Raw genomic sequence first — 26,090 nt, 5'->3', positions numbered from 1 at the left:
ATGTCCATTATCACTTGTTTCTTCATTCTTTTTGAAATTTTACCTCTTCTCCTAGTGGTTTGAAAATCATCAGTTTACCTGACCTCTCCATGCCCTGATGTGACACAGCAATGCCAGGTCTCCTCAGGAACGGCTTCATTTCTTCACACCTACTAGCTGTTGTGAGACATGTGACACGTATTATCTTTGATCCTCTAACTTAGGGAGACAATCTAGCAAAGAGGTTAAGAAAACAGGCCTTAGGATCAGTTTGCCTGGGTTCATAATCCCAGTTTCTACTTCAGCTGGCTGTGTGGCTTTGAATAAGTAACTTCATTTTTCTGTGCCTCTATTTCTTTATTTGGAAAATGGGAATAATAATAATGTACTACCTCATGAAGTGTTTGTGAAAATTCAAAGAGTTAACACATGTAAGATACTTAGAAAGAGCCAGGAAGATAGTAAGTGCTCAAGAGATGTTACTTTATTATCCACACGACAACTTTGCAAGGTATATATTCTGGAGAGGTTATGAGGCTATATGGAGAGTAAATGGGAAAGGCACATTTTTTTGAGACAAAGTCTGGTTCTGTTGCCCAGGCTGGAGTGCAGTGATGTAACCTCTGCTCACTGCAACCTCCACCTCCCAGGCTCAAGCCATCCTCCCACCTCAGTCTCCCGAGTAGCTGGGACTACAGGCATGTGCCACCACACCTAGCTAGTTTTTGTGTTTTTTGTAGAGATGGAGTTTTGCCATGTTGCCTAGGCTGGTCTTGAACTTGTAAGCTTAGGTGATCCACCCTCCTCAGCCTCTCACAGTACTAGTACTACAGGCATGAGCCACCTCACCCAACCAAAAGGTCCATTTTAAACTTAGAAATATTATCCGGAGCCTGTGCTCTTGCCACACCTCGCTGAGATAGTTCAGTAACACAACACAATTAAAAGGCAAGCAATGTAATAGCAACAATTGATGATAGTAGTTACGGGTATAAAATTTTGTGTTTCTCTGCCATACAGCCAACAACACCCCCTACCCCAAGCCTTTCAAAAGAGAAATGAGTTTGTTTGTTTGTTTGTTTGTTTGTATGACTTCTGCATGCAAGGCATGGAGGGAAAATGAACAAAGTAAGAAAAGTGAACCAGGAAGGGATGAGACTGTGACAGCTGTGGAGAAGAGAACTACTCATTTTTCTTAGGGGAAAAGGTGTCTTAAACTTTAATCATTTTTAAAATAAATCTTTCACTGTGTGCTTTTGTTTCTTTTTGTTTTATATCTGAGTTTTGCTGAAGACTTTTAAGATTTTTTTTCCTAGTGATTACATTCATACCTACAACTTTGCATAGTATATTTAATCCTTTGTTTCATTTAAGGAATAGAAGGTTTTTTTAATTGTCATAAGCTATGAATAATTCCTTTATGGTTTGTGCTGCAGGGATCCTTCTTTAATAAATTTTGCCTATTCAAAGTCACAATGGTATATTTGCTGCAGTAGCAATTAATTCCAGACAATGACCAAAGATGAAATTAGCACATATATTTCACCTTTCTTTTTGCCTCCCTCTACTCTGTTTCCTCATTTAGCTGATTATATTGTCTTTTTAGTGTTTGCTTTGTAATGGTAAATATACTTGTACCTTAGCCAGGGGATTACCAAGGGTGAGGCTGTGGGAGCTGTCAATGCCAGATGCTGTTAAGAATGTGCATTGTTCTTTCGAAAATTTTAAAACAATAATAAAACCATATCTAAGTCAATCTAGTCATTATTACTACCATGCACCAATAATACAATATCAGTGAGAAAATCTTCTTCCTTGTAAGGGCAGTCCACCCCGACCATCAGCTTGCCCTGTATATGCCTCGATCAGGTGCTTCACTTACTTTATCTACACTCTTTTCCGCTGTACCAGATAAGAAACACAGAAAAATAGCAATAAGCCATTCTTCTCTTCCTTTATCCCTTTTCTACATTTGTCAGAACTTATAACATTTGTGTTATACTCTACAGCCATACTCCCCATGTTTGTTTTGTGAAATTAAATGGATTCAGTGCCTCCCACAAATAATTGTTTTTATATATTAACACTTATCTCCATCTCCATTTTAGGTGAAATTTTCCTGAGGATAGTGTGCCCTTTCAAGTGATAGATGTTTTAATCCATAAAATATACTAAATACATATATTTTTATGAATGATTGTCTCCATTTTCCTCTTTGGGACATTGATTATGTGTATCACCTTTGCCTACCCACTCTTTTTTTTCCTCTAACCTTTTAAGTATTTGCTTCCATTTCAATGTGCTCATTTTTATCATGTCTCTTTCTGTGTTTTCATCAGTGTCTAATCTCTGTTGTGCTGCTCATAGTTTTGCCTTTGGTTATGCAATGGCTTTATTTATTTATTTATTTATTGTTGTTTAGTTTTTGCTTTTACTTTTTCCTGATCTCTGCCAACTCACATTTCATCTCCTTGTACTCTCTAACCACCTCTCCATTAGTCCTTATGCTTCTGCTTAGTACTGTTACTATATTAGAGTGGTTGCTTTGTTAATTTTTTAATGAGTAGTGAAATATCTGCCTACAATTTTCATCTGCAGTGCATTTTCAGTATATATTCTTCAACAACAATTTGTTTCTTTCCTTTGTTTTTATAGTAATGACTTTATATGTGTCTGTGCTGATTTCTTTTTCTTTAATTTTTCATCTTTGATGATGGTAATTTTTTTCATAAACCAGTTATACATATAAGGGTCATGTGGGGAAGGAGTCAGGACAGGGTTAATTAAGGATAGAAATTTTCCTAATGTCCCCTATTAACATCCATTAGCTCTTTGAGAATTTACTTTTCCCAGGCTTACAGTTAGTCACTTGTAGGGATATTTCTAATGTAAAGACCCCTGCAGTTCCAACATGATCTCCAGAAACACAGCTTGCTTCATGTAATTGCATTACCAATATAACTCTTCAGCTGGCCGCCTTCTCAACTCTCAGAACAAAACCAAGCCAAGGGAAAGCTTCCATGGCAGCCAGTGAGCCTGTTTCCAATTTCCAGACAGAGGCTTTAGTTTTGCTTCTCTAAGTGAAGTCCCTAACTTTAAAAAGGACACATATTTCTGAGATCTACCTACATGGACATCCTTTCTCTAATTTCCCATGTCCCTCTGTTTAATTGCCATCGTCATTATACTACTCTGCTCACTCTGTTGTTTAGAATGTACACTATCTCCCACTTTTATTGGAGGCAGATATTGTATTTTCATTCATCATTCTTTTTTGCTCCTTTTGGGTAAGTCAAAAGGAGAGGAGGGAAATGCACTTTTATAGTACAATCTTCAAAATGGAAGTCACAGAATCTTCTTATGAAAGAACCAGTTCTGCAACTAAAAATGACATTTGGAGAGCAATAAAAAGAAAAGGAGAAGAAAGAGATTCAACTTCCCAGTAGAAAATCTGTTCTGCATAAAGAAAACCATAGTAGTCACTGTACATCCTTGGGTTCTTATTTACTTTTCCAACTGGCTACTATTTCTTTCAGAAAATCCATGACTAAATCATCTTGTTTGGCAAAACTTCTTAATAAAGAGGTCATTTTACTTCAGTCCCAGAGATCTGTCATTGCAACAGGTACCAGAGACCAGTAACAAGTGCCATTTTTAAAGCTTTCTCTTAATAGCAGTGAGACTATGACTTATCCCATCATAGTATTAAATATATTGTTTTTTATTTAAAAATAAAATTATAAAGTGGGAATACATTATTCACCACAGAAAAAGAACCAGCTTACACACATTGACAGTCAGTTATTTTTTATTTGTGGGTGGCAGAAAGACGGTGAGACAAGAGAATTTTCACTGCTGAAAGCATCACGAAATCAGCTGTCACACTTGACATTAAAGTTAATTGTTGATAAACGAAATCTTCTGACAGATTTTCTGTAGCCAATAATTTAGTAAAAGTGCTCTGCTTTGGAAAGCCAAGAATGTCAGCTAAAGGTCAACTCCCAGGGCATGAAAATGCCCCCTTTCTGTAACAGAGCGTTAAAATTGGACTATTCCTGCCTCAGTCGAAAACTGAAGAAAGCAAACAATAGTTACTAAGTGCTCCTGCATTCCAAAGCAAAGGGCAAGACCACTTCTGCAGAACTTGCAAAGCAAATAATAAGAAGTCAGTTTCACCATGATTCACTCATCAACCATCTTGAGGGTATAAAAGGATTAACGTTAAAAAGGGGAGAATTACTGCAGAAAGTTATGGGGTGCTATAATATTTTCTCCTTCCATCATAGAAGAGGGAAGAGGGTAAGGAAAAGAAGCTCCTAGTGACCTGCTAAGGGAGTTTGATCTTGACCACCTGGTATATGTAGTGTCCAAGACTAACGTCAGACCATGCCTGGAAAAGTCTAAAGTGAGAAGCTGAAACCTATAGCCACAGAGTAGAAAACTTCATTGGGAACAAAGCACCCTTATTTGTGAGAAAAGGGCAGGTGAGTGTTTTCTGTGTGAGATTTGGGTCACATGGAGAAGAAAACCTACCTGGAGTCATCTTAAAGAGGAATTAAGGGAAGATTGTCTGCGAGAGCGCTGGATATCCCAGAGGCTGAGGCTCAATTCATGAGAATTACAAATAGAGAGCTCCAGTGGGAGTACTTCTATGGAAGCTACAATCATAGCAACTGAAATAAAGGTAATCACCCTTGGAGTTCTGCCATAGACAGAAGGTACCAGATTTCATTCCCTATTCAGAGGCAACTACTGTTTAACATCACCATAGATTCATTTTACCTGTTCTATAACTTCATGTAAATGAATTTATACACTTCGTGTTCTTTGGTGTCTGGCATATTTTGCTCAGAATAATGTTTTTGAGATACATCCATAATGTTGCATGTATCCGTAGGTTATTTTTTCTTATTATTACTGAATATATTCCATTGCATAAATACAGTTCAGTATGTTTATCTAGAAGTTCTACAGATTTTGTTTCTACATTTAAGTCTATTTTCCAATTTGAATGGTTTTATGTATAGCACAAAATACGGCTTGAAGTTCATTATTTTTTCATACAGCTATCCAGTTGTTCCTGAAAAATTTCTTGGAAGCACTCTCATTTGCCCAGTCAATTATCCAACAACTTTTGTTGCACAACTAATTACCACAAAAAGTAGTGGCTTAAAATAACTTTTATTTTGCTCACTATTTTGTGTGTTAGGAATTCAAAAAAAAAAAAGCTCTGCTGGGTGGTTCTTACCTGGGGTTTCTCATCTGGTTGCAGTTAGGTGTTGCATGGGACTGCAATAATCTGAAGCCTCAATTGGGCTGGATGTCAAACATGCCTTCCTCTCATGCCTGGCATGCTGGCTGGTGCTGGGAGCTCAGGTGAGGCTGTCAACCAAAGTATCCACAGGTGATTTCTCCAGCATGGCAATCAGAGAGTAGTCAAACTTCTTGCATAATCATTGGTTTTCCCCAAAAACGACTGACTTAAGAGAATCTGGCAGAAGGTATGTGGCCATTCATGACCTACTCTTAGAAATTACATCGTGTTACTTCCATATTCTTTTGGTCAGAGAAATCACAACCCTATTTAGATTCAAGAGAACCCTACATCCTGAGAGGAAGTGTATCTAAGAATTTGTGGTCATCTTTAAAACCACAGTACCATATATGTGTGGATCTATTTCTGGACTCTATTCTGTTTTATTGATCTACAGTATTTGTCTGCCCTAATGTCACTAGCAATATCTTAATTACAGTAATTTAAAGTTAAATCTTGAAATCAGATAGTATAAGCTCCTCATTGTTAAAATTGTTTTGGCTATCCTAAGTTCTTTGCATTTCCATATAAATCAGTTTGTCAGTTTCTATTAAATTTTTAAAAACCTGCTTAGATTTCAATTGACATTGTATTGAATCTATAGAACAATATGGAAAGAATTGATTTCTTTACAATATTAAATGTTGCAATCCATAAATATTTTATTTCTCCATGCATTTAGGTCTTCTTTTATTCATTGCAGCAATGTTTTGTGGTGTTTTTTTTTTCATGTAGAGGTTTATACATCTCTCATTAAACTTATTCCTATGTATTTTATATTTTTGATGCTACTGTTTGCTAGAATTGACTTTTAATTTCATTTTCCCATTTTTCCTTGTTTGTATATAGAAAAGCAATTGTCTTTGTATATTGACCTTAAACCCTGCAACCTGGCTAAATTCACTAATTAATTCTAATACCTCCGGTATAATGTTGAAAAAACGTCTTAAGAGTAAGTATCTTTGCTTTGTGCCCACACTTAGGGATCAAACTTGAAATTTTGGGTAATTATTTCTCCATTGTTTTTCTCCTTCAATTCCACCCTTCATTCTTTCAGGGACTCCAGTCACACATAAATTAGGCTGATTGTTGTTGCCTCACAAATCTCTTAAGCTGTTCCTTTTTTCAGGTTTCTTTCCTCTAATTCAATTTGGATAGATCACTTTCTTCTACAGTTCTCAGTCTGCTGTTAAGTTCATCCAATGAATTTTTCTTTTTCTCAAGGATTACAGTCCATTGCTGTCTGGTGCCCATCATCTGAAAACAGTTGCTTCATATATATTTGTCTAGATTTACAGTTGATTAGGTTGGGAGAACTGGTCAAGTGCCAGTCACCCTCATGGCTGGAAGACCCATTGACATTTCATTATCTAAGAGTGCCTGGAGACATATTAGAAGCTAGCTGAGATTTCATCCGAGGTGCAGAAATTAAATATCTACAATGTCTGAAAGGAAAATAATGAGGAAAATATAATTTGTTCTCCTTGCACCCTATAGAGTTCAACACATTCAATATACCAGTCACATTACCATTTCAGAAATGTGTGTGTATGTGTTTATGTGTGTGTATATAGTATAAGAAAGAGGGGCTGGGAGCTGCGGCTCACACCTGTAATCCAGCACTTTGGGAGGCCAAGGTGGGTGGATTACTTGAGGTCAGGAGTTCAAGAACTGCCTGGCCAACATGGCACTTGACAGAGCAAGGCTCTGTCTCAAAAAAAAAGAAAGAGGGTAAGTTTGGGGAGCAATAACAATGCTCATTAATTCAGAAATGGAGGAAATGGTGACCTGTAAAATCTTTGGTTGCAAGGAATGAAGTTAGAGTGTGGTTGCGCTGGAGGAGCCCTGGGTTTGGGTTCGGTCCCAGCTCTGTTTCTCGTTAGCATTACTGAGCAAATCATTTAACCTCTCAAAGTCATTGTCCCCTACTAATACAGCTAGATTATAACACTGACCCCTCCTTCTTGTCGTGAGTAGCAGATGTGAAAGTGCTCTCATTCTTATTTATAGACAGTTTATTATAAAACTTGATTTAGGAACTATATGATGTAGAAGAACAAAAACTGTATATCCTACAGCATGGATATTGCCAACTCTTTCTTCTCCAAGTATATATATTATAATAATAGCAGCTCCCATTTGCTCAGTGTCTGCTACATGCCTGACACTGTTTTGGAGATTTTAGCTTATTTACTCTCTACAGCAAACTTGAGTGACAGGTATTAACACCTCAATTTTGCAAATCAGGGAACCAAGGCTAAAGAAAATTAAGAAACTAGCTCAATGTCAAATGGCAAATCAAAAAAATCTAACCTAGACTCTTGTGTCTACAAAACCTAGGTTTTTCCTATTAGACCACATTGACCATGGACGGTCATCATTTCTCTAGTCCTCAGAGCTCTCCTCCATGAAATGAGGATTTTGAACCACATGATAAGTATTATTATCCCTTCTCTCTTAGCATGCACAATCGTTGCATGTTTTTCTAATCTTATTAAACCTCAAGCGTGAAGAAGCCCAATCTAATTCCAAGTCCATATAACTTGAAAATGTTGAATTCTAGGAGTATATTTGACCTGGTTTTCATATTCAGCTTCTGATCTGTTATCAATAAATATTTCAACCTGAACCAAGATTTTTTTTCACTCATTTGAATCAATTACACAGGCCTTGATCCTCAACATTTTTTCTCCTCTGTGCTGGTCATATACATGATGCATTGCTAGCTATATCATCTGTCTTTACTTGTCATGGAGGTTGAGGAAATGTGCCCTAGGTGTGAATATTTTAAGAAGAGCCCCCCGCCCCCCACCCACCGTTTATTCTGATAAGCTGCCTTTTCACTGAGATGGTTTAAAAAACCATATTGTGCATCTGTTTGTGCACAGTTCATCTCACATTGCAGACATATATTATTTACCCTATGCTCACTAGTATTAATCATCACTTTTATCTCTTTACTTTTAATTCCATACAATCCAGGCCAGAAAAACTACCAGTTTCCAACTGTAACTGGGGAGTTGCCCTGAGAAGAGGGAAACCCTTCACCTCTACATTGTCATGGACAAGATGCAAAATGCGGGCATGGTGGGAGGAAGAACACAGTCTACCTTCTAAGCAGAAGCAAGAGACCAGGCTTGGAAATAGAGATCACTCCACAAGGATTAGTGGAAAGAGGACATACTCAAACAAGCACATAAAATATACCAACCAAGGGACATTCCCTCCACCTCCCTGGCAGTCAGCATACTCAGGTACTAACAGTATGGCTGGAATTGCACTGTGCATATGAAAGCCATAGAAGAAAAGAAAGCATTGAGCTCCAAGACTAGTGAGGTTTGTGTATGGTGGGTTTGGAGAGAGGAGGGGGCTGCTCCTCCTACAAATGTTTCTATTTGTAGGGAAATGATGAAATGCTAACTGGTTCTTCAGGGCAGACATTCTCCTGGCACAACCTGGAGACCCAGTGGGGACCTAAACCTCAGGCTTTTTTGGTCCAAAAAGTCTTTGATATTCTCTAACTTCGGGTCTCCAAGGGTGATGAGAAATTGATGAGTAGTAATGGGATAACTTGGCTGTCACCTCCAAATCAGTAATTTCACTCTCTGATTATCAGCCACATGGTCTTAACACACTTAACAAATTAATGTGTCACTACTGGTCAGTTACTTATCACCCTTGGAGACCTAAAGTTAGAAAATATCAAGGGCATTTTGGACCAGAAAATCATTTGGCTAAAATGCAATCTTTTAAGGCACTCTGCCTTCTACAGAAACTCACTTAATCTCTACCTCCCAGTTGACCTCTTTTTTAATCTCTTGAATTTAAAATTTATGCAGCATCACTTTTCACTGCATGATTGAAGATTCCAAACTCTGAAATGTAATCATATGCAAAATGTTACTAGGGCAAAAGATCAAGGACCTGTATAAGACAATTTGACACATGCAGAGGCCAAGTCAGAAAGGCCAAGGCAGAAAATAAATTGCAGCTAGCAAGGGCATGCAGGAGCAGCTGGGCCATGCTTTATAAATACATTAGCAGTGTGAGCAAAGTGTGTACACGCCTTCATTGTTGTGGTGGGAAGGGAACTAAAATAAGAGATAACAGCAAAATGATGGAGATATCAAACATCTCCACCTTCATAAGATACATATTAAATGCCTAGATAGTTTTACTTAATATTTGACAAAAACAAAAAAGACTTCAATAACTAGAGGCCTAATTCTTACTGTACTTGAATTAAAAAGGAAAGTCAGACTGATGAAAAAATACTTTATCAACAGCCTACTGGGCATTTCTGAATGCCTCAAAATCACTGCAAACTCAATCCATTCAAAACAAAATTCATCACATTTTCATCGAAAATTATTCCACTCCCAAAATATTTGTCATCACTGCCAATGGCACTACCATTCATTTTCCCAAACTGCCAAGTCTTAAAACTTTTGAGTTATCTTTGACTCATTTCCCTCCCATACTTAATGTTCATTGTCACCAACTTCAGGTTTTTTTTTTTTTTTACTTCAAAACATCTCTTGATTGATTTCTTTCTTGGCATCAATTGCTTCCTTTAAATGTTTCATCCCACAATTTAACTCTTACACCATTTCTGGCTGCCTCTTGGGATCCACTCATTTTATACATCACATTTCTTGTTGCAGTTCTTTTTCCAAAACCTCTGTTTTCTGTGTCATCAACTCTTCGCCCACCAGCATAGTTCTACACGAGATATAAAATCTTATGAGATGTGATTTGCCACCTCCATCCTCTCATCTCTAGTCTAGTCACCAAACCTCTCAGAATTTCCAATTCTTGCCCCCGTCAAAGGCACACTACTTTTCTCAAACACCCAAAATAGACACAAACACTGAATATAAGCTCTGTTTAGACCCAGACTCAGGGGGTCTCAAGTGTCCGAGTTCTGATTCTCATTAGCCACATGGACATGTTTGAGTTTTGGGATTGAAAATAAAAGGCAATTCAGTGACAGACTGGATTAAGAAAATGTGGCACATATACACCATGGAATACTATGCAGCCATAAAAAAGGATGAGTTTGTGTCCTTTGTAGGGACATGGATGCAGCTGGAAACCATCATTCTCAGCCAACTATCGCAAGAACAGAAAACCAAACACCACATGTTCTCACTCATAGGTGGGAACTGAACAATGAGATCACTTGGACTTGAAAAGGGGAACATCACACACCGGGGACTATCATGGGTGGGGGGAGGGGGGAGGGATTGCATTGGGAGTTATACCTGATGTAAATGACGAGTTGATGGGTGCTGACGAGTTGATGGGTGCAGCACAGCAACATGGCACAAGTATACATATGTAACAAACCTGCACGTTATGCACATGTACCCTAGAACTTAAAGTATAATAATAATAATAAAATAAAAATAAAAATAAAGAATGATAAAAATAAAATAAAATAAAAGGCAAGAACATAGGAGAAAAGTAGCAGCACTGACACTTTAAGCAGAATTTAGCTTGGGCCATTGTGCACGCTTTTCTTACAAGATAAGTAACATTGGCATATATAGCCAAGAACCTGTATTCTTGACAGCTTAATCCAACAAAGGTTTGTTTCTCTCTCATGCCACAGTCCAATGTTAGTCCATGGTGGACTGTGGGACAGTAAGAAGTGGGCAGCAGTGGATAACAGGAGAACTCAGGCACCCAGACACCTTGAACCTGGAAGTGCTGCTACTTTCAATGTGACTTTCAAGGCTGCTGAAAAACAAGAAGAGAGAAGAAATGAGGGTCATGCCCAGGAGCTTTACATGGGCCAGGCCTGGAAGTGGCTTATATCACTTTCACCCATATTCTATTAGACAGATGGTCAAATGGCCCCAAACTAACTACCAGGGATCTGGAAAATATTGTTCAGCTATGCGCCCAGGAAAAAGAATAACACAGATATTTTTGAGAACCAGAACTTTCTGCTCATCATCCAAGTTTCAACTTCTTTCTGGCTACCTAAAACTGTGAAAGGAAAATGAAAATCCTAGGACCCCAAACTTACTATGCCAAAGGGAAAAGAAGCTTAAAAGCTGAGTCATGCAAAAAGACTGCCTTTTCTTTTGTTCCTAAGTAGAATAGCTACAGATAGAAAGCCACAGATCTCCACAGTTGGCCTCCCTCACCCTGACAATGTAAATCAACAGCTTATCTTCATGGTACAGGATAAGAGGAGACTAGAAATCTTCCCCTCCCCCCGCCCATCCTGCAAAGTGCAGATTTACTGAGCAGATGAATACCTAATTGACTGTTCTCTTTAACCGCTCCTTTTCATGCAACATGTCGATTCAGTGAGCTCTAATCAAAGCCTCACAAGAATGTGACCATACCTTCTGTATTAGTTTGTTCTCACACTGCTATAAAGAAAAACCTGAGACTGGGTAATTTATAAAGGAAAGAGGTTTAATCAACTCACAGTTCTGCATTGCTGGGGAGGCCTCAGGAAACTTACAATCATGCCAGGAGGGGAAGCAAGCAGGTCTTACATGGCAGCAGGTAAGAGAGACAGAGCATGTGCAAGCTCAGGAAAAACTACCATTTATAAAACCATCAGGTCTCATGAGAACTGACTCACTATCATTAGAACACCATAGGAGAAACTGCCCCCATAATCCAATCGTCTCCCACCAGGTCACTCCCTCAGCACCTGGGGATTACGATTCAAGATGAGATTTGGGTGGGAACACGAAGCCTAACCATATCACCCACCCTCTTTTTTCTTTCCCTTTTTCCCTCCTGTCTGTTTTTTTCCTTTAAATGTTGAAGCCTTGCAAATCCTCTTTGGAAAAACTTGTGGGCCACAGATCCTACTGTGGCTCATGTCTTTTTCTTGGGCACATCCTCGACCTTGGCAAAATAAACCTCTAAAATGATGGAGACTTGCCTCAGTCATTTTCTCTGGTTTTACAAACCTACTCTTAGATTTGCCCTCCAATCCATATTTATTGGCTTAAGTCACTAATTGCTATTGGGGAAGCAAACTCTTGAGTGGTTTTTATTCATTTTTTAAAATCATATGGGTTACAGTATTTCCTCTTCTGGGCTTTGCCTCCTCTGTTTGGTTTTGACTAGTTAAGCTCTGGATATACCGCTGCACCATGACTGGCAGGTTCTAGCCTGTTCTCACGCAGCCTCACATTACAGGAGAGTAGACCCTACACACTGGTGGCTGATTCCGGTGTTTCAAAGGAATAAAAATTATCTCAATTATTCCAACATTTGTACTGTAATTATCCACATGTAGAGTTTAATAGAACAAACTCTGGAGTCGAGAGACCTGGGTTCAAATTCTATAGGGCCCTGTTATCTGGTATGTAACCTCACTGTGGTATCAACCTCCCTAAGCCTCAATTTCCTTGTCTGTAAAATGCAAATAATAACATTTTCAGAATTGTGAGGGCAAAATAAAAGCTCTATTAAAAGCTTAACACAAAAGCATTAATCAATTGAATGAAGAGGTCATTTGGCATTGTGGAATTAGTGACAAATTATTAAAAATACCAAGGATAGATTCCATAAGGTTAGCATTTTAGGCAACAGCAACAGGCTGATGGAGAAGATGTTTGGAAATCAGGTAATGACCTAGGAAGGTTCTGCTGCAATGTCTGAAACCAAAGTTAATCTCCTCCTCTTTATAACAGGCTAGTAAAATGGGATGCTTCTGACTCTGCATCTTTGCAGAGCTTCCATGAATGATAAAGTAAGTGGCAAGGACCTGCACGTCCTGAGGCAGAGTGTTAAGATCGCACAGGAAGGCCAAAGGACAGGTGAAGCGATTTTCAAACCAATCAGACCAGTGTTACTCCACCAGTCACCACCAGACCATATGCAAACAAACAAACAAACAATTTATTAATGGAGGGGAGAAGAGGCCAGAAAAGGGGCTCTTTTGGAGAGAGTCGTGTGAGGGCTGTGTGCACAACTCTCCCTCCAGAGTAAAAGAGGGGGCTGCTTCCCCCAACTTCCAGTCATAGAAGGGCTCCCCCTGGAGAGCCTGGCACATCCTCTGGTGTGAGGGCTGTAGAGGTTTGGATCCAACTCACTTCCACAGTCTGAAGGCTAAGGAACTGATGGACCTGCAAAGGTGAGCAAAGAACATGTACCAGCAGGCAGGGTGCACGTTTCCCAAAGCTACCAGCAAGAGAAGGCATTATTATCAGAATTTTGCTTGGCAGTTCTATGCAGGAAAGACAGTCAGAAAACCCTCAAAAGCTCTAATGAAAGAAAGAACCAGAAAATACATCACAGTCTTGCATCCAGAGGGCAAGGACTTCAGTTTACACTCACACCCACCCAGAAGTCAACAGCCTTCTTCCCTAATACCCTGTACTGCATGACCCAACACTGTAGGGACAAACCAGCCTCCAGTAAAAGGGAAGTGAGAGAGGAAGGGCCCAGAAGAGAAGCTGGCAATGCCCTCCTCCCTCACCACAGACTTCATGCTCAAAGCAGGACCAACCTGGGGTGAGGGGAAGCTTTATCCTGATTAAAAGTTTAAAGACTTAATGTAGTCTCTCTTGAATGAGACTGCTCTGCTCTTATGACTGAAGTATATAGAGGGACTTGCCAAAGTTTTGTCTAGTGACAGGAAGATCTGGCCCCTGACAGTATGTTTGAAGGGGCAGCAGGAGAAAGAGGGAGTTGCTTCCTGCTCAGTCTCTAAATAGGGTCCAGCTCATTCCATAAACCAGCATTACCAGTTGACTTAGCCTGCTCTCCCAACCTCTTGATTTGAACATGGTTCCTGTCCTCAGACCAGATGTCTTTAGATATAATATTCATTCAATAAATATTTCTTGAATAGCAACTATGTGCCAAGTACTATTCTGTTGCACACTAGAAAAATACCTGCTTTCATGAAACAAATAAATAGCACAATATTACCTACTGCAGGTACTGTGATGGCTTTGTACTATGTCAGTTTGGCTGGGCTGAATTCCATTTCCCAGAATTCCATTTCTTGTGTATTTCTGGCTAGGCCAAAAGGAAGATTCTTGGGGATGTAAAGAAAAGAGGGAGGCAGCAGCCTCTCGTAGCTCGCACACGTTCGTCCTGCTCTGACCTCACTGGCATAAAGCAGCAGCCAGGACTACCTTCCCCAATCCTCCTTCAGCTTCTTCAATATCTGGGCCAGGTTGACTCCTTGGCCACGTGTGTGTGTTTAGCTCCTTGAGGAAGGGCCTTTGTTTCTGCATGATATCCTCTTTGCAAAGTCAAAGGCAAAAACAACAACAACAACAACAACACAGGTTTCAGTCCATCCTCATGAGTTTCAGCACATGCTTGTGGGTTCCAGTTAGCCCCGATCACTCTACCATATACCCATTATTACATTCATTCTTCTCTCCTGACTGCTGCCCTGTGGACATTAAGCTCCAGCAACAGCTAGAGAGAGAGAGAGGGGAAAACAGTACAAATCAACAGACAGACAGATCAAGATTTTCTGCTTAAACCCTGAGCATGGAAAAACTGGTCTGGTGAAGGTGATAGGGAAGTTGTTTTAAAGAGTCAGGTAAACCTAAGAAGGTAACATTTGAGTAGAGAGAGACCCAAATGAGGTAGAAAATGAGGCATGAGAGGATCTGGAAGAAAATGATCCTGGCAGAGAGAAGAGTAAGAACAAAGGCCCTGGGTCGGGAATGAGAGTGGGCATGTTGGAGAAACAAAAAATCCTACATGACTGGATCAGAGAGGGAAACATTGAGGTTACTGGGTGGAGAATTGACTGGGGAGCATCAAAAAGAAACAGAAAGTCTTGGCAGAGGCTTAGGCTGTAGACCAGTGGTAGAAGTGTACAGACTCCATACAGTCATGAGCCGCATAACAACATTTCGTCCAACAACAGACCGCATAGACAATGGTGGTCCCATAATATTAGTATGAAGCTGAAAAATTCCTATCACCTGTAGCTATCACATGTAGCCATCATGACATCATAGCCATGATAATATCATAGTGCAACACATTAAGCACGTTTGTGATGATGCTGATGGAAACAAACTTACTGCGCTGCCAGTTGCAGAAAGATCTAGCACATGCAATGATGTAAAGTACATAATACTTGAAAATGACAATAAATGACTGTTACTGATTTATGTATTTACTATGCTATACTTTTTATCATCTAGAGTGTATTCCCTCTACTTATTATTTTTAAAAAATGTTAACTGTAAAACAGTCTCAGGCAGGTCTTTCAGGAGGCATTCCAGAGGGCATTGTTTTTGTAGGAGATGACAGCTTCATGTGTGTTATTGCCCCTGAAGACCTTCCAGTAGAATAAGATGTAGAAGTGGAAGACAGTGATAGTGACGATCCTGATTTTGACCCTGTGTAGGCCTAGGCTAGCATGTGTGTTTGTGTCGTCGTTTTTAACAAAAAAGTTTAAAAAGTAAAAAAATAATAAATTTAAAAAGAGAAAAAAGCTTATAGAATAAGGACATAGGCTGGGTACAGTGACTCACGCCTGTAATCTTATCACTTTGGGAGACAAAGGAGGGCAGATGACTTGAGCTCAGGAGTTCGAGATCAGCCTGGGCAAGATAGTGAAACCCTGTCTCTACATAAAGCATACAAAAATTAGCCAGGTGTGGTGGTATGCACCTGTAGTCCCAGCTACTCAGGAGGCTGAAGTGGGAAGATCACCGGAGCTCGGAAAGTTGAGGCAATGAGCAGAGATTGTGCTACCGCATTCCAGCCTGGGCAATGGGAGTGAAACCTGAAGAAGGAGGAGGAGGAGGAGGAGGAGGAGGAGGAGGAAGAAGAAGAAGAAGAAGAAGAAGAAGAAGAAGAAGAAGAAGAAGAAGAAGAAGAAGAAGGAAGAAGAAGAAGAAGAAGAAAAGAAGAAGAAGAAGAAGAAGAAGAAGAAGAAGAAGAAGAAGAAGAAGAAGAAGAAGAAGAAGAAGAAGAAGAAGAAGAAGAAGAGAAGAAGAAGAGGAGGAGGAGGAAGAGGAAGAAGAGGAAGAAGGAGGAAGAAGGAGGAAGAAGGAAGAAGAAAGAAGAAGAAGAAAGAAGAAGAAGAAAGAAGAAGAGGAAGAAGAGGAAGAAGAAGAGGAAGAGGAAGAGGAAGAGGGAGGAGGGGAAAGGGGAGGAGGAGGAAGGGGAGGAGGAGGAAGGGGAGGAGGAGGAGGGGGAGGAGGAGGAGGGGGAGAGGGAGGAGGAGGATGGGGAGGAGGAGGAGGAGGAGATAAAGAAAATATTTTGTAAAACTGTACAATGTATTTGTGTTTTAAACTAAATTTTATTACAAAAGAGTCAACAAATTTAAAAATTTAAGTTTATGAGGTAAAAAAAGCTACAGTAAGCTAAGGTTAATTTATTATTAAAGAAAGAAAAACATTTTAAATAAATTGAGTATATCCTAACTGTACAGTGTTTAGAAAGTCTACAGTAATGCAATGTCCCAGGCCTTCACATTCACTCACTACTCATTCACTGACTCACCCAGAGCAACTTCCAGTCCTGCAAGTTCCATTCATGGAAAGGGTCCCATATCATTCTGTATCTTTTATAGGGTATTTTTACTGTACCTTTCTTATGTTTCGATACACAGATACTTACCATTGTGTTATGGTTGCCCACGGTATTCAGTACAGTAACATGCTGCATAGGTTTGTGACCTCGGAGCAACAGGCTGCACCATACAGCCTAGGTGCATAGATGACTATACCATCTAGGTTTGTGTTAAGTCCTCTCTGGGATGGGCACACAGCAACAGAATTGCCTAACCATGAATTTCTCAGAATTTATCCCCTTCATTAAGCGATGCATGACTGTACATATTTTGAAAGTAGAAGTGACAGGAATTATTGATGGAATGGATATTCTTGTGAGGGAAAAGAGAAAAATCAAGAAAAAACCTACAAGAATCCCTGTCCTCAAGGAAACAGTCTGTGGTTTGATATTTCTAGAGTAAAACTTAAATCACGCCCTACAAAACGAAGGAGCATGGCTCTGTTTCAGAACATTTGGTAAGGACTAGTTCTATACACGCTCATACTCATACATTCTTGCAAACTCCCTTAATTATTCGAATAACTGTGTCTTCCATCCTCCTCACTCAACCGTGAGCTCCAGAAGGGTGGGGATTATTCTTATTCATCATTTCTTGCCCCACTCCACTTAGTGCAGTGATTTGTGGATAATAGGGTTTAACGAATTTTTTTGTGTTGATTTTGCTTCAAAAAAAATTTGAGGCCGGGTGTGGTGGCTCACGTCTGTAATCCCTCCTTTGGGAGGCCGAGGCGGGTGGATCACGAGGTCAGGAGATCGAGACCATCCTGGCTAATACGGTGAAACCCCGTCTCTACTAAAAATACAAAAAATTAGCCGGGCGCGGTGGCGGGCGCCTGTAGTCCCAGCTACTCGGGAGGCTGAGGCAGGAGAATGCCGTGAACCCGGGAGGCGGAGCTTGCAGTGAGCCGAGATCGCGCCACTGCACTCCAGCTTGGGTGACAGAGCAAGACTCCGTCTCAAAAAAAAAAAAAAAAATTTGAAACATACAAACTGTTGTAAACTTCCCTAATTCCTTCAAATCACATTACAAAGTGGCTTATGATTTTCTTTTTTAGAATGCTGATATATGCATTTGTTTGTATATGCAAATTTTTTATCTTTGGCAAATTTCAAGGACTCGAGGGTACACCATGAATTAAAGATTATAAAGGAGAGCCTTTTATTCTTGCCATTTACTTCACAAAAGAATTAGAATTTATTTTAACACAGTATATTCATATCTTAGACAGATTTTAGGCAACTAAATGCTAAGAGAGACAACTAAAGCCAATTCAATATCTTACACATGTTGGATACTAATTAATACAGTTAATTAAAGCAATTTGAAATCTCCCTTTCCTGATTCCATTAGCATTGGCTTTTTCAACTAATAAAGAACTTTTCTTAAGTATTATGAATTGTTATGAAAATCACAAATTGCAGAGGCATTTATGGAGGAGAAATAATTTATTCATTAATTACTAAAATTCACTGACCATAAATTTGTCACCGAAATAAAACTGTGGCACTTATGCCCAGATGCACTCATAAATAACTAAATAATTAAACTCACAGCCAAAGAACAAAAGCCGCTCAATGGGCACAATGAAATCCAAATTAGTATCTCACAGTACTAAAATAGAAAATGTAATAAAAATTATGCTAATCTGCATGCGACCCTGTCAAAGCTTTTATGCTAGCAATTTCCAGAAATTCCACTTTGTTTTCCAAAACTGAGCTGCTGTTCGGTGTCCCTTAACTGTGGCAAAGTATTTGAAACATTCCAAGGCATATGTTGTCCCTATCAACACTGTATGGGTTGTGACAATGAGGACCGTGATCTTCCAGCTCTCTGAGGACATCCTCCCCTAACTTCTCATTTTACCAGCATGGGCCCAAGCCTCCTCCACTGGATACAAAGCTGGGGGAAAGAAAGATGGAGAGATGAGAACCAGCATTATTGAATACCTTTGATTCACTAATATTAATAACTGCACTCAACACCTGGCTTAACTATATGCACTTATTTAACCCCCATGATATATTTTTCTTCATTTTCAAACAACAAAGTTGATATCAAAGGTTTAATCAGATTCCTCGAAGTCACCCAGGACCAGAGGTTTTGTATCTAGCTTTTCTTAATTCCAAAGTCCATATTTTTGTTTGACCTGAAGATAAGACCTCAAGTCCTATACTCATTTTGGGCATCCTGCTCAGAAATCCCTAGAAATCTGTAGCTCTGTGTTGAGTCCACTCCGGATAGACCAGCCTGCTCAGAGGGTAGAAGCTCCCTTTTTTCCTGAATCTATTTTACTCAGCAACATCATCCTGTCTTTGGAAAGCAAATCCATGAATATATTGAATGTAACCTAGAGACCCCTGACATATCAGAAGCATGTTGATTATGAAGGATCACTCACATTTACTGTGTTCTTTAATGCTATATGAAAATATGGGGAAACTGGCAAGACAAATTCACTGGAGGAGCCCTTGAATAATGAGTCAGATATCAGAAAAGTGAGTACATGCAAAATAATTAGTTACCATTTCTGGCTTCTTCCTGCCCCTGCTAATTTTTTAAAAAAATAACCAGGCATGGGTCCATAGAATTTCAACTTCTTATCTTTGCCCTCCTACTTAACTGAGTCACCTTGGCCAAGACCTTGACCTTGTAGAGCCTCTACCTTATTCATAAAATTGTGTCAATTAAGTCAACTTCACATAGCTGCTAGACACTGGAACAAGAGTATGTGCACCCATAAAGAGTTCAAGAGTTAATGTACCCCCATGTATGTTTTTCCTTGACCAGCAGAGCAGTGTTTTTAAATATGAATTTGAACTTAAGAGGGTAATGAGTGTCCCAGTCGGGCACAGTCCCCATCACTCCCTATTGTCGTATAGCAGGCAGCTCCACACATTGACACTCTCTGCCTGGGCCCCGAGGCATTTAAGCTTGCATCTTATATGTTTGATTGTCTTCTGTAGCCATATGGCTATTGTAAATATTGTGTATTTCTTTGAGGATAGGAATCATATCTTACTATCTTCAGATCACAAACATATATGCAACAGAATGTCATGCGGATAGTGAGCTCTAAATGGAAGTTTCTAGAAATGAAATAATATGGATGGTGTCTTGATAGAAGTTGTGGCACTCTCTATAGAGAAATCATTCTCACAAACCTGATCAAACTGCAAAACACTGACTTCCAGGGCCCAAGACACTAACTAGTCTTCATTTGGCTTGCCAGAGAACACTCAGATTCTTTTAAAGAAATAATCTTAATGCCTGACTTGGATAGAAAACCTGCATTTGTATTCTACACCAATGGTTCAGGTCATGAACGTTTCACAAGGAAATCAAATAAGTAAATCAATAGTACAGAAACTGTTTACCCCAGGGCCCATCTGCTACCCCGTGGTTCATTATAGTACTTAATATTGCCATGATTAGAGTTCCTCTCTTGTGAGTTAAATAAATGGTATTTTGAATGTATGAAAAGTTATTATATATTCATCTAAGCAACTTCCAAAGAATTTTTACACACCACTGAGTACCGAGTATTGCATAGCACTGGGGGAGGTTCAGCCGGAATCTAAAGCATGATTTATAGGTCAGGCTAGCCACAGGAGAGGGTAAACAACAAGCAGAGTTATTTCAGACCCGCTATTCCAAACTTTCTCCTGCAGGCTGGGTGCCTTTATTTCTATCTGCTTGTGAAAGAATAACATACGTGGAAGAAAATTGCATGCTCCAGACCCCTTGTCATTGATTTACACAAACAGAAAAACCCAAAAGTTTACATCGGTTCCACTTCTTTCTTCATAATTGGACAAGTTTTCTCCAGTGGTTTAAATCATTCTTTTCAGCCAAAGCTTTCTGATTGCTCCTTCCTATTAACTTTATTCCTCTCAGTATCCTATAATAGGATAATAGCAAGAGCATTGGAGTCTTAATTTAGCAAATAAAAAGGGAGACAAAATGATTAGCCCCAAATCCTCATTCAGCACTAGCAACTGGCTCCCCTTCTCTGGCTCTCTTCCACATCATACTGTTCAGACACATGTGGCCAGGGATCCAGGTCAGCAAGATGGGCTCCATCGGATGTAAGTGGTGCTCAGTGCAGACCTCAGTAGGAGAGAATACTTTTCAGCCTGGAGGCCTTTGATGACACATTTCTGGGGGAGGTTAACAAATCATTCATTATTCTTGTTTTTACTCTATAGTAATCCCAAATATGTGGGCCATGAGTACCCTGGAGATTTGGAGAATTAATACAAGAAGGGATAGAAGAATCCATATTTTCAGAGCATATATACTCAAACAATGTCTATAGATTGCATAAATGTCTTGCACGTATAGCTGCTACTGTTTTAAAATTTATATGATTCATATGCACTGCTCTGATTTATGAAATAGCAATTATTTGAAGTGCTATTAAATTCATTATGATTTTCTAATTATGCATTGCCACAATCATTACATGATAAAAGTACAGATACGATTATGTAGAGGTTACTGGAAAATAAATGAAGTTTTGTGCCTTCAGAAAGTTGAGACCCACTATTCTAAATGATATGATCAAGTTTATGTTAAAAATAAAATTGGATACAAGGAACCCACTTTCTTTTTGGGTAATGAACATTTGAAGCACACTTTTCAACACTTTTATTCTTTCAAAATTTTATTATTCCATTTATACCTTTTTGTGTCTATTTTTTTAAAGTTTTGTTTCCCAAGAAATGCCTATTAAATAATTTCTTACTTAGGTGTTTCATAGTAAACATATACTTTTTATTAGGAATTTTTATTTTTTTAAATTAAAATTTCCTTTCCATTCCAATACTTACTTTAAAGACACCTAATTGAGAATTGCAGCTTTTATGTTTTTTTCAAATTATTTTGAGTTTATTTTTAAAGCAATCACAGAATCTCCAACACTGGTTCATCTGCATCAGAGCCTCTGATGCACACATGGATATCTAGTCATTATATTTATTTTTTATCACTTTCTGTCAATTAAGAACATTCTGTATTACTTAGTTCAGAAATAGTGCTATAACCAGTGACATAGTCCTTTGTCTTACAACTGGCTCTATGCCAGAAAAATATGACCGATTTTTCTGAAGAAAGAAGTATATGTCCCAGAGTTTACTGAGGTGATCCCCAAGCAAACTTACAGGCACAACGCTGATTTCAGTATAGACTTCTTACTGGCCCATCTATGGACTCAAAAATTGCTGCCCTATGAGAGAAAACCTGGGGAAAGGGCAATTGTCATTATGCAAATTGTACTGCTCTTTTTCAATATTTGAACAGTCTATAAGATACTATGCTTAGAATACAATAAATTGCAATTATCTCAACCTAGAAGGAAAGAAAGAAGCTGAAGCAACCTACCATAGCCATGCACTTGGCAATGATGCGTAATTGACACTGTTGAGATGGGTTCTGAGTATGATCATTTTTATTATATTATAATCATTATCATTTCACACATGAAATGTAGCATAAAACCAAACACTAAAATACTACATTTTCACTGGGCTTAATTATAGACCTTAAGTCATATTTTAAATACATTACACACACACACACATACACACACACATACACAGTATAAATCTTGAATGCTTGGTCCACTTATTCCATTGCTTAACTAATTGACCTTTGTAACCAAGAAAACAGTCCTGGATCTCCACCAAGAAATAGCAAAAGTTTCAAAAACAACAAGTAAAGACCAATTATGAAACGTGTCCTCAAATAAATTGTTCCTCAAAATGATTAACAAAATCACATGGGGAATTTTTGCTTTTTAATGCATCTTCTCATCTCCCATGACTAAAGTTTCAGTAGGTCATAGATAGAGCCTAGCATCTGTATTTATTTAACCCATGAGGTAATTCCAATAATTAGAGAGGTTTGGGTACCACTTACTTGACTTTCTGTTTTTGGAATGTCCCATATGCTCTAATCACCCTCTGGTATTTTTCTGAAAACCTACCAGATTTGCCAATGTCAGTGGCCAACCCTAGTCTTCCATGCTACCTGAAGTCTAGCCTACAGCCCACCTCTTCTTTCTTTGCTAGCAATCAGAGAAACAGCACAGCACATGTTTGGACTAGCCAGATCTAATAATTAATTGGCATTTGCTGTCCACATGGGTTGTTTGTAATGATCATCTGTTCTGATTTGTGGCCATTGTGAGTGATAGACTTGCTATTCTGCAGCAACTATGACAGATGCAAAGAAACAAGGGACAGGATAAAGAAGAGTACCAGCCTTTGTGCACTCCCAAGGCCACAAGCAGTTCTCACAGTGACCATGTAGCAGTGGATCTGGGAAGACCGCAGAAGCCTAGTGATCCTCAGCTGGGAACTTACCTTTGTTTGACATCAACATGTTCTCTCATTGAGTCATTTTAATTCAAAGTGATACATGGTTTCTGTTGTTTGTTGTTTGCTTTGGTTTGGTTTAGTTTTAAAGACTAGTGACCAAACTAGTAACTTTTGCTCACAGCTGAGGCACCCAGTTCTTTAGTAAATCTAGATAAAATCAGAATTTTCACTAAGACTTTGCACCTTCTTGAGCTACTTTGAATTTTTCCCAGAGTTTCTGTAAGGACTTGACTCTGAAGCATTTCATGAAATTTAGAATTTACTGCTTCAAGATGTTTGTGGTTACAGGGAGAGTCACACTGTGGAATAAGAAGACTTCCACCCAGCCACCCAGTTCCACTCTCATGACTTTCCCCATTATTATTCCTGTACCTTCTCCTAACCCCCAGTTCTGCAACCTCAAGGCAAAACAGTGCCAAAGTCTGGATATAAGGTGGGATACAGGAGTGATTAAAGTCATGAGCTTTAGCTGGGGTCAGACTCCCTGTATTTAAATCCCACCCTGGTCAGCACTGTGACTTTGAATAAGACTCTTGGCCATCTCACTTGGCCATCTCACTTGTTGGCCATCTCACTTGTTAATTTCCTTCCTTTATTTCCTTCCTTTATTGGCTATCTCACTTGTTAATTGTGAATGATAATAATGGTGTTTTCTCCACTGGGTTTTTGGGAGAATGATATGAGACCATGTATTAAAGCACAAAGCATAGAATTTGGAACATTATAGGTTCCCCAGGGGGCACTTAATATTTGATGACTGACTGAGCTATGAAATGATGCACCTGATCGGCTTCCTGCCTCATTAATTAGGATTAGAAATGGCATCCAGCTCAGTATTTTATTATTAATACTCAACTAAATACTTGGAGAAATCAAATACCAGTGATTTCAAGAAATTTGCATCTAGTTAGGAATACACTGTAAGCACATGAAACAAGAGATCTGAGAGGCAAAATACAAGGTGATTAAATTAATAAAATAGAAAATAAAAGTTAAGCAAAGTCATGTTCAGAGTTTGGTAATGATATTCAATGAAAGTATTTTGAAGGATACATTTTCAATGTGATGTTAAAAATACTAAGTAACTGAATATGGCAACTATGAGAGAATAGTTCAAATGGTGGCTACTGTTAAGAAACATACATTGATTGATATAACTGGAAATAGCAGGTCAAAGCAAAACCTTAGCCAAGGTGAGATGGGAAGGGGCAAATGGCAAACAATAGAGGCTGGATGGGAGAGTTTGTGTTGATTCCTATGGGCATTTGTAGCTGTAAGCTTCAGGGAGAGAGAATAGGAGAGGCGCTGGTGGAGAACAGCCTCCAGGAAGAACAAAGGAGTGTTGAATGTGGGCCCCAGAGCTCTGTGGGATGAATGGAGACAATACAAGTTAATCAAATACTATTCCAGAAATAATGTTCTGACAATATTTAACGTAATTATAATTTCTATCATTTCATGAAATCAGAATCACTCAAACACAGAGAAAAATGTTTCCATGGTGTTATCCTTCATGACTGTTGTGATGGAGTGGACCCTATGCACACACCCAGGGGGCTGTGAGAGAGAGGAACTATGGGAACCAGCAAAACATAAAAGCAGAGTCTGGCTTAGAAGTGATCAGATCTGCACTACCTCCTAGCTTTGCCAGTTGCTAGCTGGGTAACCTTCGGCAGGCTACATGACCTCCGTGAGCCTCAGGATCCTTCTGGGTAAAACGTGGATCATGCCCGCCTTGCACAGTTGTCTTGGGATTAAAGGTAACATGTTCCGTAGAGTAAGCTTCCACACAGTAAGCTCTCAACAAATGCTAGACATTATTGTGGCATGCAATGGATGTAATTGAACCCAAATAACATGAAGGGCTAGAGTTGAGAGTACTCAAAGGCCCTATCAGAAGCCCCGGGTTTTATTTTACTTTGTTTTGTTTTGTTTTGTTTTTTTAATTTTTAAGTTTGTATTAAAACTTTTCGTTATTTACCCTTGTGTGAGCTACAGAAGCACCCAGGAGTTGTATTTGCCTGCCCCCTAGTGGTGAGAAAAGCCCACTTCAGGCATACGTCCGAACATCTCATTTTATTGACCAGAAACCCAAGGGCTGAAGAGGTAAAGTGACTTCCCCAAGATAACAGTGTTTTAAAAGGCGGTACTGGAATCCAGGTCTTGGCACTCCTCTTCATGTTATTTTCTAACCACAGCAGGGCTTCAGAGATCCGAGGTTAGTTTAGGCTGGGCGTTTAATGGATACAAAGTACTATCTCCCTCCCATCACCTCTCTTATGCAATAAGGCTCTTTTTCCTTTGTCATGAAAGAGTTTAAACAGCCAGCCCTCCTGCCACCTGGAGCCAGGCATAAATGAAACGATTGTTGAAAAATAAAGGGAAGCTTGCGGTGCTTTTGATCAGAGAGGGCTGGGCTCCCATGGAGCAAAAGAAGCCAAGTTGATGCATATTTTTAAAATCCTGATTTAGGGGTCACCAAGCGCACACTTTACCAGGAAAGTGGCTGAGGTTGGATGCAAGGGGTAAAGGCTGTCACTGTGGGGTGTAGCAGGCTGGGAATGGTTTGCTGCCAGATGAACTGGTTTGAATCCCAGGTACATCTCTTAAGTGGTCTTTGGTTTTTGACTGATTTTCACAGACTAGATTTTGTCATCTTTAGTTTGAGAACCAATAATTAGTTTCTTTAAAAAAGGAAAAAAAAAAAGAACTATATCTGAGTTCCAAATGGCAAGATTTTCAAAAGGAAAGGTTGTTTTATACATAACAGAGCTTTATATAAATGCAAGATGTTACCATTTTCACATTGCAATATACAGTGGGTATAAAAATCTACAACTTTGGGTTAAAAAAAGTCTGTAACTCATTTCAGTTCTGT

This window comes from Papio anubis, chromosome 15 (assembly GCF_008728515.1).
Source record: "Papio anubis isolate 15944 chromosome 15, Panubis1.0, whole genome shotgun sequence".
NCBI classification, from domain to species: Eukaryota; Metazoa; Chordata; class Mammalia; order Primates; family Cercopithecidae; genus Papio; species Papio anubis.
This window is presented reverse-complemented; position numbering follows the sequence as displayed.